Genomic DNA, 11,193 nt, shown 5'->3' with positions numbered 1-11,193 from the left:
AAATACAGGTTGATCTCCAAGTTGGGGAGATTCACTCTCAAAAGAAGAGTAAGTATATGTGGTAATTGGTGAAAGGCTAAAGAATTCGTAGCTTGAAAAAAAAAAAAGAGAAAATTGATGGAAAAAGAACAACGTTTGAATATAATAGTTGTTGAAAAAAAAAGTGAGAGAGAAAAACCAGGCTACGAATGGAAAAGGATGAACGGGTGAGAGAATTAAAGTTATAGAAAAGAAGGAATGAGTTATGATTTGGATGCTTCCCTAGATTAGGAACAACCCTTGATTATCTTCTTTTCTTTGAATCTAAACCGCATTACAACCCGAGAAAGACCTTCTGATTCTCAGATTTCACAGGACTTGATGCTAGCAATTCGGTAAACGTATGATATGGATTTTTGTTGATTTAATTGTTTGGATGAGTGTTTAACCCCTCTTTTATTCATCATACTTTTTGATGAGAGTGATTAGTGCTGAGTCAATTACAATTGTGTAGTGTTTTGAACTTCTGGAGGTAATTTGCTTTCAACGTTTGTTTCATGTGGATGTTCTGAGTTTGCAGGTAGAAGAAGAGTATTTGACTTGGTTACTGGATTGAACCACTTGAGAAAAACTTTTTGAAAAACTTGTTGCTTGATTGTCGGTAAACTTTGCTGGAGGTAAGTAATTTTGTTTAGGGACAAACAAAACTCTAAGTTGGGGAGAGTTTGTTAGGAGTAAATTAATGGTAAATTCAGGTGTTAATAGAAGTGATTTAGTCTCCAAACCAATGCAGAATGTGATAAATCCATAGGTTTTTATGAAGAATTGAACTGAATAAGTTTAGTTCATGTGTAAAGCAAATCGAATCACTTGTGGGTGTTATTGTTGTAGGTTTTGAGCTGAATAAGAACTTAAGAAGAACATGAGGAGGAAAGAAAGCTGGAAGTCTCAAAGGCTGAAGAAAAAGATGGAAAGTACAAAGGGCGCGCCGCGAGAGTTCCTAGGCGCGCCGCGAAGATATCTCTGTTTGAGGGGCGCGCCGCGCCAGCCCGTTGCCGCGCCGCGGCCTCGGCGTTAAAAGCCCAAAAGTTCTGTTTTAAAGCCCTAGTTTCCAAGTGGTTATATATACTTTGTGGGAGCGAAATTAGGAGAGCTATCTGATTCTGAAGCGGAGAATAACAATAGAAGGTGGATTCTTTACCAATTGAAGGCATTCTATTGATGAAGATGAATTCCTCCATTGATTCTTGTATGTTCTTCATGTCTATGGAGAGCTAAATCCCTCTTGTTGAGTCCAAGGTAGTAGTTAACCTATGAATATACATTACCATTGATTAATCCCTGTGAACAATTGTTTGAATTTATTATCAATAAGAAACCTTGCTTTTAATTTACATCATTGTTGAATCTTTGATCGAAAGAAAGGATTTAACTTTTGCCCTAGGTTACTATATTGATTCAATTGCAATTTGCAGAGATGGAATTGTAATTGGGTTTTCATAATTATCGTTCTTAATTACTATTATCGTTATTGTGATTTGGAGAGATCGAATCTCATACCGGTAAAAGTTATCTAATTTGATTTGCAGACATGGAATCTTATTTGAGGATAAGTGAAGATAATGATTCAAAGGATTGTTCTATTGTGAATTAATTGATAATTGTATAGGATTAGGTTGATGAACCCTAAAGACTCAACATCTTTCTTTATTTGTTAACACAAAGTCCTTTACTTGCTTTTATTTTATTATTTGCTTTTGATATTATTATTAGTATAAAACAAACCAAACCAAATTTCTTAACTCAAAATAAACAACTATAGAACGGCAGTGATATTAACCAATCCCTGTGGATACGATATATTACAGAAAATATTTACCCACAAATACTTTCAACACTAGGAGTCTTGGCTTTCCAGATGTTCTTCAGCGCAAGAGAAAGCGAATATGAAATGGTAAGCACATGGAAAGAATGATGATGCATTTTAGTGTAAGCTAATTTTACCGAGAAACCTTTAGGATCGTCGCGCCAAACAATAGAGTCATGAACCTCGAGGAAGAGCAATTAAAATACAAGAGATGTTACTCAATTCATCATTTTCCAATTCTGGAAGAGAGTTAATGTGAAAATTTAAATTCCAAAACCAAGTTCCATCTAACCAATCGCACAAAGAGGCCACCTTAGCTCACGATATGGACACCAAAACTTCATAAAATAAGTTTGGAAACACATATTGAAGAGGATCTGGACTGAGTAAGAATTTCTCCAAAAATCTATTTTGAGCCCAGTTCCAAGTTTGCAAGAAACTGATTTGTAGAACCAACCATCGATCTATTCAATGTTGTCCATTGCTACCTTGAGATCCTTCCATCATAATGAAACATTTATATTACTTGATAACCAATGAGGATCAAGAATCTGAGATTTGATGTCGTCGTACTTGAATGAAAGAATTGAATACCAAAAAGAGTTTCGATTATTTAAAATCTTCCAAGCCCATTCGCTTAGAAGTGCTCTATTAAACAATTCACAATGTAAGATTCCAAAACCTCTTTTATCTATTGAATTACATAACAATGACTAAGCCACACAATTGATTATACGTTTATGTTCTCCCCCTTTCCAAAGAAAAGTGTGTTGAATCTTTATCAATTCGTTGATAACTACCTTTGGAGCTCTATAAAAAGAGAAGTAGAAGAGCAGAAACATATTCAGAATACAACCACCATAGGAAATGAAATTTCCATTCCAGGAATTGATCCTTCTAAGAAGCTTTGAAATAGTCGGCTCCCAAGTGGTTTTTCTTTGGGGATTTGCACCAATCGGAATACCTAATAAATTGAAAGGCATATGAGCAATGGAGCAAGATAGAAAATTAGAAGCTGCATTCAGAAAAAAAAAGTCCAAATTTATGCCAATGATTTTTCCATTGTTGAAGTTGACGCTTAAACCGGAGGCTAGCTGAAATCCATGAAGGATATATTTGATTGTCCAGATATTTTCCAAATTTTGATCCCCTAAATTAATTGTATTGTCTACATATTAGAGAATGTCAAATTGTAGTTTGTTAGAAAGCTTGAAGGAATGAAATTTATTTTGATAAATACATAGTTTCAATAATCCCATGAGAGCTTCCAAGGAAATGATGAACAATAAAAGGGATAAAGGGTCCCCATGCCGCAATCTCCTCTCTGCTAGAAAATCAACCGTAAGGCTTCTGTTTACTATAATGGAAAAAGAACCGGAACAAACGCATGTATGAATCCATTTTAACCAAGTACTACCGAAATTCATCTTCTTGATAATAAAAGTGAGATAACTCCTGAATATGGAATCAAAAGCTTTCTCGAAATCAACTTTGAAGAGAAAGAGACTTATGTTGTGCCTTTTGACATAATCGACCAACTCGTTAATCATAAGAACATTGTCCAACATATTTCAACCTGAAATAAATGATGTTTGGTATAGGGAAATTCCTCTGATAACCTTCTTTAATCTATCAGCTAAAATCAATGTAATTATCTTATACACGCTCCTAATCAGACAGATAAGACGATAAACATCACTCGACGATTGGAGTTCTTCGAAATCTAGGAAATGAAAGTAAAAGTAAAAGCCTTAGAAGGAAAACTTGCAAAAAAGAATTTTCTAATGCAATAAAATTAATTGTCTTTGATAATGTTCCCGGAAGCTTTGCAGAAAAACAAATTGTATCCGTCTAGCCCCAGACTCTTGTTGCCAGCGGAATCCTAAATTACGGCTTTAATCTCTTCCAAAGAGAAAGGAATTTCCAAGTTTGAACTTTCTTGCACAAAGAGTCTGTTAAAAGAAACATCCTCCAACTTAGGAGCGCCTTCGATCATGAATATGTAGCCTGCAATACTCTTCTTCTTGTCTTGATCTCTATTGAAATTTGAATAAGTGTAGCCATATGCCTCTGCATCTGTGCTGGTCTTCTTTTGTCTTGGGATCATCACACCATGATTAATCGTACCCTTTATGTATCTTAGCACCTTCTTCATTGCAATGAGATGACATTCTTAGGGTTTCACCATGAATCTACTTAAAAATCCGACACTTTGACATATATTAGGCCTGGTAATGCAAAGATACCTCAAGGATCCAATTATTTGTTTGTACAGTGTTGCACTTACGAACACATCATATGTCTCCTTCTTTAGCTTTGCTTCAATTCTTAATCATGTGGTAGTTGCCTTACAGTTTATCATATTTAACCTCTTCAAGATATCTTAGGGCATATTTCTTCTGGTGCAAGAACACTCTTTCACACGTGTTTTTGGACTACATCCCTAAGAAATATGACAAATTCCCAAGGTCGGACATTTCAAACTCCTGCATCAGCTCTGCCATATATAGTCTTCCTCAATATGTACACCTTCAACTCCTACCCTTTGATTGCAAATCCTGGTGGTTGACTGACATAGACTTCTTCTTCTAAAGGTCCATTTAGAAATTCTAACTTTACATCCAACTAGATTATCTTCCACCCTTTGTATACATTTCATGTTCAGAGACACACTTTGTGAAACCTACTTCAATGAGGAAGCTATCTATTCTCTTATTAAAAGCCCTTGGGGATTGTATTAAGCTATATAAAGCCTTCCACAATATGTACACCTTTGACTCGTACCCTTTAATTTTGAATCCCAGTGGTTGACTGACATAAACTTCATTTTTCAAAGGTCCATTCAGAAATGCTGACTTTATATCCAACTGATGTATCTTCCACCCTCTATATCTTACCGTTGACACATAAATTTTGATTGTCTCCAACCTTGCAAGAGGTGCATAAGCTTCGTTAAAATCAATGCCATGTTTTTATAGAAAACCTCTTACCACTAGTCTTGCCTTATGCTTGGCAATTTTGCGGTTTGGCTTTCGTTTCAGCTTGTAAACCCACTTCACATCAATTGGCTTCTTCATTTCCTTTTTGACAAACTCCCAGGTCTTGTTCTTCTCAATTGCCGCGAGTTCTTCTTTCATGGCTTCCAACCAATTCGAATCATTCATGGCTTGATCCAAATTGGTTGGTTCTATTTTAGCCATCATTATCGCTTCTTCTATAAAGTCACCATCTTCATTGATTGCTTGATCTAGGAGTATATCATATCTATCTAGCCTTGTCGACTCAGTTCTAGCTCTAATCAATCTTCTGACATTGTGCTAAGGTGGTTCTTCATCTCCATTGGTTATGATTTTAGTTTGTTGGACTACTTCAAACAAAGTTGTGACTGTATAGGATTCCCATCAAACTTACCCGTGACTCCAATCATACCCTTTGCTTTCATCCACTAGAATATCACTACTGATCACTGTTTTATGATTGTTTAGTGAATACAACTTGTAAGCACTAGAATCTCTTTGGTGTATATTTAGCTTTCAACATGCTCTTAGTCATGTTCAATAAACTTTTATTTCTCCTATCATCTATACCATTATGCTAAGGTGTATAAGGTGCAATGACCTCGTGCTTTATACATTCTTCATTGCAAAATTTTGTAAATTCTCTATAGAAGTGTATTCACCACCACCATCAGTTCTCAGTTTCTTTAGTTGTCTCCTCAATTTTTCAGTATCCCCGACAACCTTGGTCTTCTTGGAAGTCGGGGTGTGTCGCTCCTTACGAGGGGAATATGCTCTCGTTTCTTTGTGGCCGCCGACATCTTCCTTTCTAGTCGAGGGCCCCAACTCGTGGTTAGGGGGATAAGCTCTAAAATTCCTGGCTCCCATGCCTCCGCGGGGGAGTTGGGGATCGCGCCTCTTCTTGCCGAGGAGAAAGCATGTAAGATCTGGACCGGCGGGTTCTCCAAGGAGGCGTTGGGGACCGTGCCTCTTCTCGCCGGGGAGAATGCAAATAGGATCTGGACCGGAGGTGTCTCCACAGGGATGTGCGCGACGAGTGTCCCTTCTCCAGCTTGACGATGCGTTGATTCTGCTGATGCAAAGGGATGTCCACGTGGGTGGACAGGTTGTCATATTGATGGTGTAGAACGTGCAGCAAGACTTATGTCGAGGAGGAAGTAGTTCATTCGTCCCTCTAATCGCCTAGTTTGTTAATAGGAACAACGTTGTTTTTGATCAGTTCGTTGAGGTCAAAGGGATCGCCATTGGCGTTGTCGTTGCTGGCCATGATGATTAGTAAGTTGATTGGAATTGCTTTGGTCTTGTTCTAGGAGAAGACGAGGAGGCAAATGTTCTCACATACGGCGCCTTTGATCGTACTTGATCAGAATGGATAGTCGTGGCCTACAACTTGCTGGACTTCTGAGAATAGGGGGTGCGCCTGCAAGATACTCCGATGTCAAAGTAAGAGATAGAGCAAAACGGAGCGAAAGTACAAGAGAGTAAGAGTGGAAATACTAAATTCCTGAGCCTCTAGTAAAAGAGGGTATTTATAGCCCCCAGCTTTGGGCCAATGTCTCCATATTGGGCTGGATGTGCAAGCCCAAAATGAAACTGCCAAGGTTTACGTGTGTAGTGGAGACCAGCACGTGGTCTCCAACTTGGGAAGTGGAAGACGCGTACTTTTCAGGGTAGGATGACTCTAAAATATTCAGATAGACGTTGGTGAAAAATCCTACAAGGAGGTGATGCCGTTGACGTGTGCGAGGATGATACCTACTCTTGGGGTACGAGGAAGTTCCCTCGCATGGCAGCAACCGCTCGGATTGCCTTATTGATCTTGTCTATCAGGCGAGTTGGGTTAGGCCCTGCCCGACAATAGGTTAAGCGCGGGTTCATCCGAGCAGATGTCTTGTTGGGCCTTTCACCAAGTAGCATTGGACTGGGCCTTGGACTGTGTTTGGTGCCGAGTGCCGACCAGTCCAGAAAAGTTATAGTGATAAATAGTGAAATAGATGTGTTGTTTAAGATTTGAGGGATGAAAAAAATAATTTTGAAGGATGAAGGTTTGAGGGGGATGAAAGTGAAAATGGAAAAAAAAAAAGAAAAGAATGAAAGATGAATAAGAAAATGGGAAATCTAAAGCGGTAAAATTTATTTATGCAGAAATCTACAACAAAACACCCAACACAGGCTAAACGAACATATTTAGCTTTGGGCAATCCTTCACAAAGACCAAAGCTAAACTGTCATGGCAGAAGCATCATTAAAGCCACTGTCACGCTAGCAGTGATGTGATAAAATGGCAGAAGAATCTCAAAAGGTGTGATGGGTATCCCTTACAAAATCAATAGTAAATATTAGGGATGGACAAGATAACACTACCCGCTTGAAACCGTCGATCCGTTAGCAAATGTGAAATTCGGTTCGTTTTTGTTCGGACCGTGGGTTGGTTCGGAATGCAACATAGGTTGTCATGGGTTTTTTTGTACGGGTTCGGACAGTGAATTTAGGTCCGTCGGAAACCAAACCGGTCTAACAATACATTTTATTTTTATTTTTTTATAATATTCCTATATTGATTAGGGTTTGAGTCATAAACCAGAGTATATATTGTTACATTCTTCTTCTTCCCATGCCAAAGCCGCCTCCACTCTCAGTCTCTCTTCTCTTCTTCTTCTTCACACAGTTTTCTCTTTTTCATTCTTCACTCTCCACTTTCATCTCTCTCACATACTCATACTCTACATATGTATTTGAATCTGTGTAATAACCATCCACCAAACTCAAACCCTACCCCTAAATCACAGAAAGGAGATACACCATGACTTTGCCCTTTGCAGTTTCCCTCTCCACCATTTTTCGTCACTCTTTCACAATCTTTTACCCTCTCACACTTACCATTTTAATTTGAAACCCAAACCCTAACCCCGAATTTTTGTAAAAGTTCATTTAAAGGTGATATTTTTAAAATCAAAAGCCTTCGTTTCTCCTTGATTAAGGTTTTTTGTTCACAATTTGTTTGATTTTTAAAGGATTCATTATTATTATAGGATTCTTTGTTCACGATTTGTTTGATTTTTATGTAGTAGCTAATACAATGAATCTCATATGACAGGGCTTGCTTATCACTTGAATACTCAAAAAGGTTAGTACTTTGTGTATTTGTTCAACATCTAGAGTTTTTGTTTGACTACTTGGTTTGTGATTACGGTTTATATCTTCTTATTTTCTTTTAATTTTTTTTTCTCTTGTTTTTGTAGGTGTTAATATAATTTGTAGGAAAAGTTGTGTAAGTTTGTGAAAGTTTCTTTTCTTTTAAACTTTTTGAAAGTTTTATCATTTTCTTACATAGAACCATTGATTTGTTTTTCTGTGGTAGCTTTATTTAAACATCTCTTTATGTTATCTCATGTGTTTCTTTAAACTTGTGTTTTGAATATTATTTTCTAATATTATATTGTTTCCCTTTGTTAGAATCTTTGATTATTTTGTAGGTTGAGCAGGAAACTTATGAAGGTTTATGTTATTAGTTTCTTATTTATTTTTATATGTTTGTGTTTCTTATTCTTTCTTATTTTTTATTATCTGATGGATTACTTGTATTGAAGAACAATTTTTGTTTCTAGTAACAGGGCCTTAACTTGTGGAATCATTCCAAACATAATTCTGCATTAGAGTATTTTACATATCGGCTCTGGTAAATTTCATTCTCCACTTCTTTATTAATACTTCTTTTTGGCTTATTTTCATAATTATATTTCTTCATATGATTTGAACTAAGCAAAATCAACATTTTTAGTTTTATGTTAAACCTATAAAAATATTGTGTTGATAAAAATTATTTACTTTTAAATCCATACGTATATTTTTTGTGTTGATAATGATTTTTAAACCCACAAGTATAATTTTTTTTTTTGTATTGATAAAAATCATTTACTTTTATTTATGTGAGTTTTGACGTATGGGAATTAAATCAAATATTGATTATAGAAAATTATTTGTAATTTTAGTATAATATTTTTGAATTTATGAATTTTAATTTTAGTTTACTTTTAGTATAACTAAATTAATTAATGTTTTGCTATTGTAAATTTATGAGTTTTAATTTTAGTATATTTTTAAGTATAATTTTAATTATTGTTTTTCTATTGTGGTCTTTTGATGACTCTGAAAATTGTTGGATTTTGAAATGCTTATCTACAATATAAGAAAGTTAACTGCTCTGGAAAAACCATTTTTGCCCTTCTTGCCATTTAGCCTATCCACGTGGCTTGACTCACCTCTCAGCTTTCTGATTTCTTCATGGTACTTTCTTATTCCTTTTTATTCTTTCTTATTCTTATTCTCTCTCTTTAGATATTAGGTTTTGGTTTTGTCATCTCTCTTCTCTTTCTTCATCTCTCCTTTTGTAATAAACCCTAATTTTCAAATTTTGTAAAGTTCATATCTGTCCACAATCACAAATTTTCAATTCCTTTTTCTCTTTTGTTCCATCCGTTCATTCCGTTTTTTATTCAAATTATTTCGATTATTTTTAGTTGATGGTTTCTTCTTTCAGACGAAGCGATGGTATTTTTTCTTCCTTGGCAACCTCTGTATTTACTCACAAAAATCTTCTTCTGCATACCTATAAATTGTTATTACAAAATCCTTTTTGATTTTAATAGGTGACGAAATGATACATCAAGTTTAACGATTCTCAATGATGGGTCAACATCCAGATCTATTTTTATGTATTCAGGTAAAAAGATTTTGTTTTTTTATGTTTAGTGTTCTTTGAATCTTACTTTTTGACGTTTAGGGTATTTTGATGTTTAGGGTTCAGGGTTTGGATTAAGTTTTTGGTTACTGCAGTAGAAGTTAAAGGGAAAGCCACTTGAAATGCATTAGCAAATAACTTATAAATGCCTTCCTCTTCATGATTTGTTTGATTATTTTTCTTAATTTTGATACTAAAAATCTCAACTTTAGGACTTTAAGTTATGGGTGATTTTGTCTTGAACCTGTTTGTTTTATTGTTGATATATCATGTCTAATGATGCCATTTATTTGTGTAAACAGGAACTTGAAGATCCCCTCATCAATATCCTTGAGAAGAAATCTCAAATATAAATGTTATAGTTAAAGTTACTAGAGTTTTGCTTATTTAATTTGGTATTTCTTTTAAGGTATGATATGTTTTCTCTATATTCAAATTATTACTGAAGACCTCGGCCACAATCTGGAAATGTTTGGCTGTTGCAAAAGGTATTTGTTTAGCTTTATTATTGTATGATTTTAATGCCCAGTCAACTTTTGATAAACTTCTTTGGTTGATGTCCATGAAATCTTGGTTTTGGTAAAGAATGCAGACTTTCCTTGATTAATGTGAGCATGTTTATTTAAATCTCCTATTTAATTTCCAAATATGACACTGTCATTCTTGACGGTATCAGAGTTAAGAAAGATATCGAGAAAATATGTGAGCAGGTTTATCTAAATCTCCTATTCGATTTGATTTTACCACTGTCATATATATCTAGGTTTGGTTTTTCAATGACATTTCTTATGATTTTTTCACGGGCATCAAGTATTTTTTTATATATTTAATTTTTTTCACGGGTACCAGACATTTTTTTGTACATTTAATTATTATTTTTTCACAGATATCAGAGATTTTTTTATACATTTAATTATTTTTTCACGGGTATCAAATATTTTTCTATTAAAAAAATATACATCGAAAACAAATGCGCATCCCGTACGAGAACCCGTGCAAATGCACGGGTTTGTTACTAGTTTGTTGACTATCTCTGATTGTTGAAATCAATGCTTATTTGTTCAAATGAATACAGAAGCAGAAACCGGAGGTTTTGGAACTAGAAGATGGAGCTTGTCTTAAAGGGAAAGAGGAAAGAATTTGATGCTGGACTTATGTTGATTGTGTTATTATGTAGCTTGTGAAGCTTATTTGTAAAATTGTAATGAACTTGATGTTACAGAATTTTAACTTACTGAGTGTGATGCTTGAACTTGATGCTGCGGAATTTGGTTCAGTTTTAAATTCTGTGAAATCAGGTCTTAAAGTACAGTGAATTTGAATTTAATCAGTATGTCAAGTCTGAATTCAAATGTTTATGGCAATTTATTTAAAGTAAGTTATTGTAAAGATAAGACCCATATTCATCTTAAAATTTAACAATAGATATGGGAAAAAAATAAGGTCCAATTTAACAATTTAGATAGATTTTTAATCTGAATAAAAAAAATTAGAAAAAAAACTATTGGATTTTGTTATTTGGGCTAGATTTTGAATTGGGCCAACAAGAATTGATATTCGAAGTAACCCGGCCCAGTTACCCGATCCGG

At 35.0% G+C, this 11,193-nt stretch overlaps 1 long non-coding RNA gene across 1 annotated transcript; it reads left to right on the top strand.

The window, feature by feature from the left end:
- Positions 1-9,191: 9,191 nt before the first annotated feature.
- Positions 9,192-10,396, top strand: LOC131629976 (uncharacterized). Its single transcript, XR_009292167.1, has 3 exons — positions 9,192-9,414; positions 9,513-9,586; positions 9,907-10,396. It is a non-coding gene; the product is annotated as an uncharacterized LOC131629976 (long non-coding RNA).
- Positions 10,397-11,193: the final 797 nt, after the last annotated feature.

The sequence above is a fragment of the Vicia villosa genome, unplaced genomic scaffold, assembly GCF_029867415.1.
Source record: "Vicia villosa cultivar HV-30 ecotype Madison, WI unplaced genomic scaffold, Vvil1.0 ctg.000625F_1_1, whole genome shotgun sequence".
Taxonomy (NCBI): Eukaryota; Viridiplantae; Streptophyta; class Magnoliopsida; order Fabales; family Fabaceae; genus Vicia; species Vicia villosa.
This window is presented reverse-complemented; position numbering and strand designations above follow the sequence as displayed.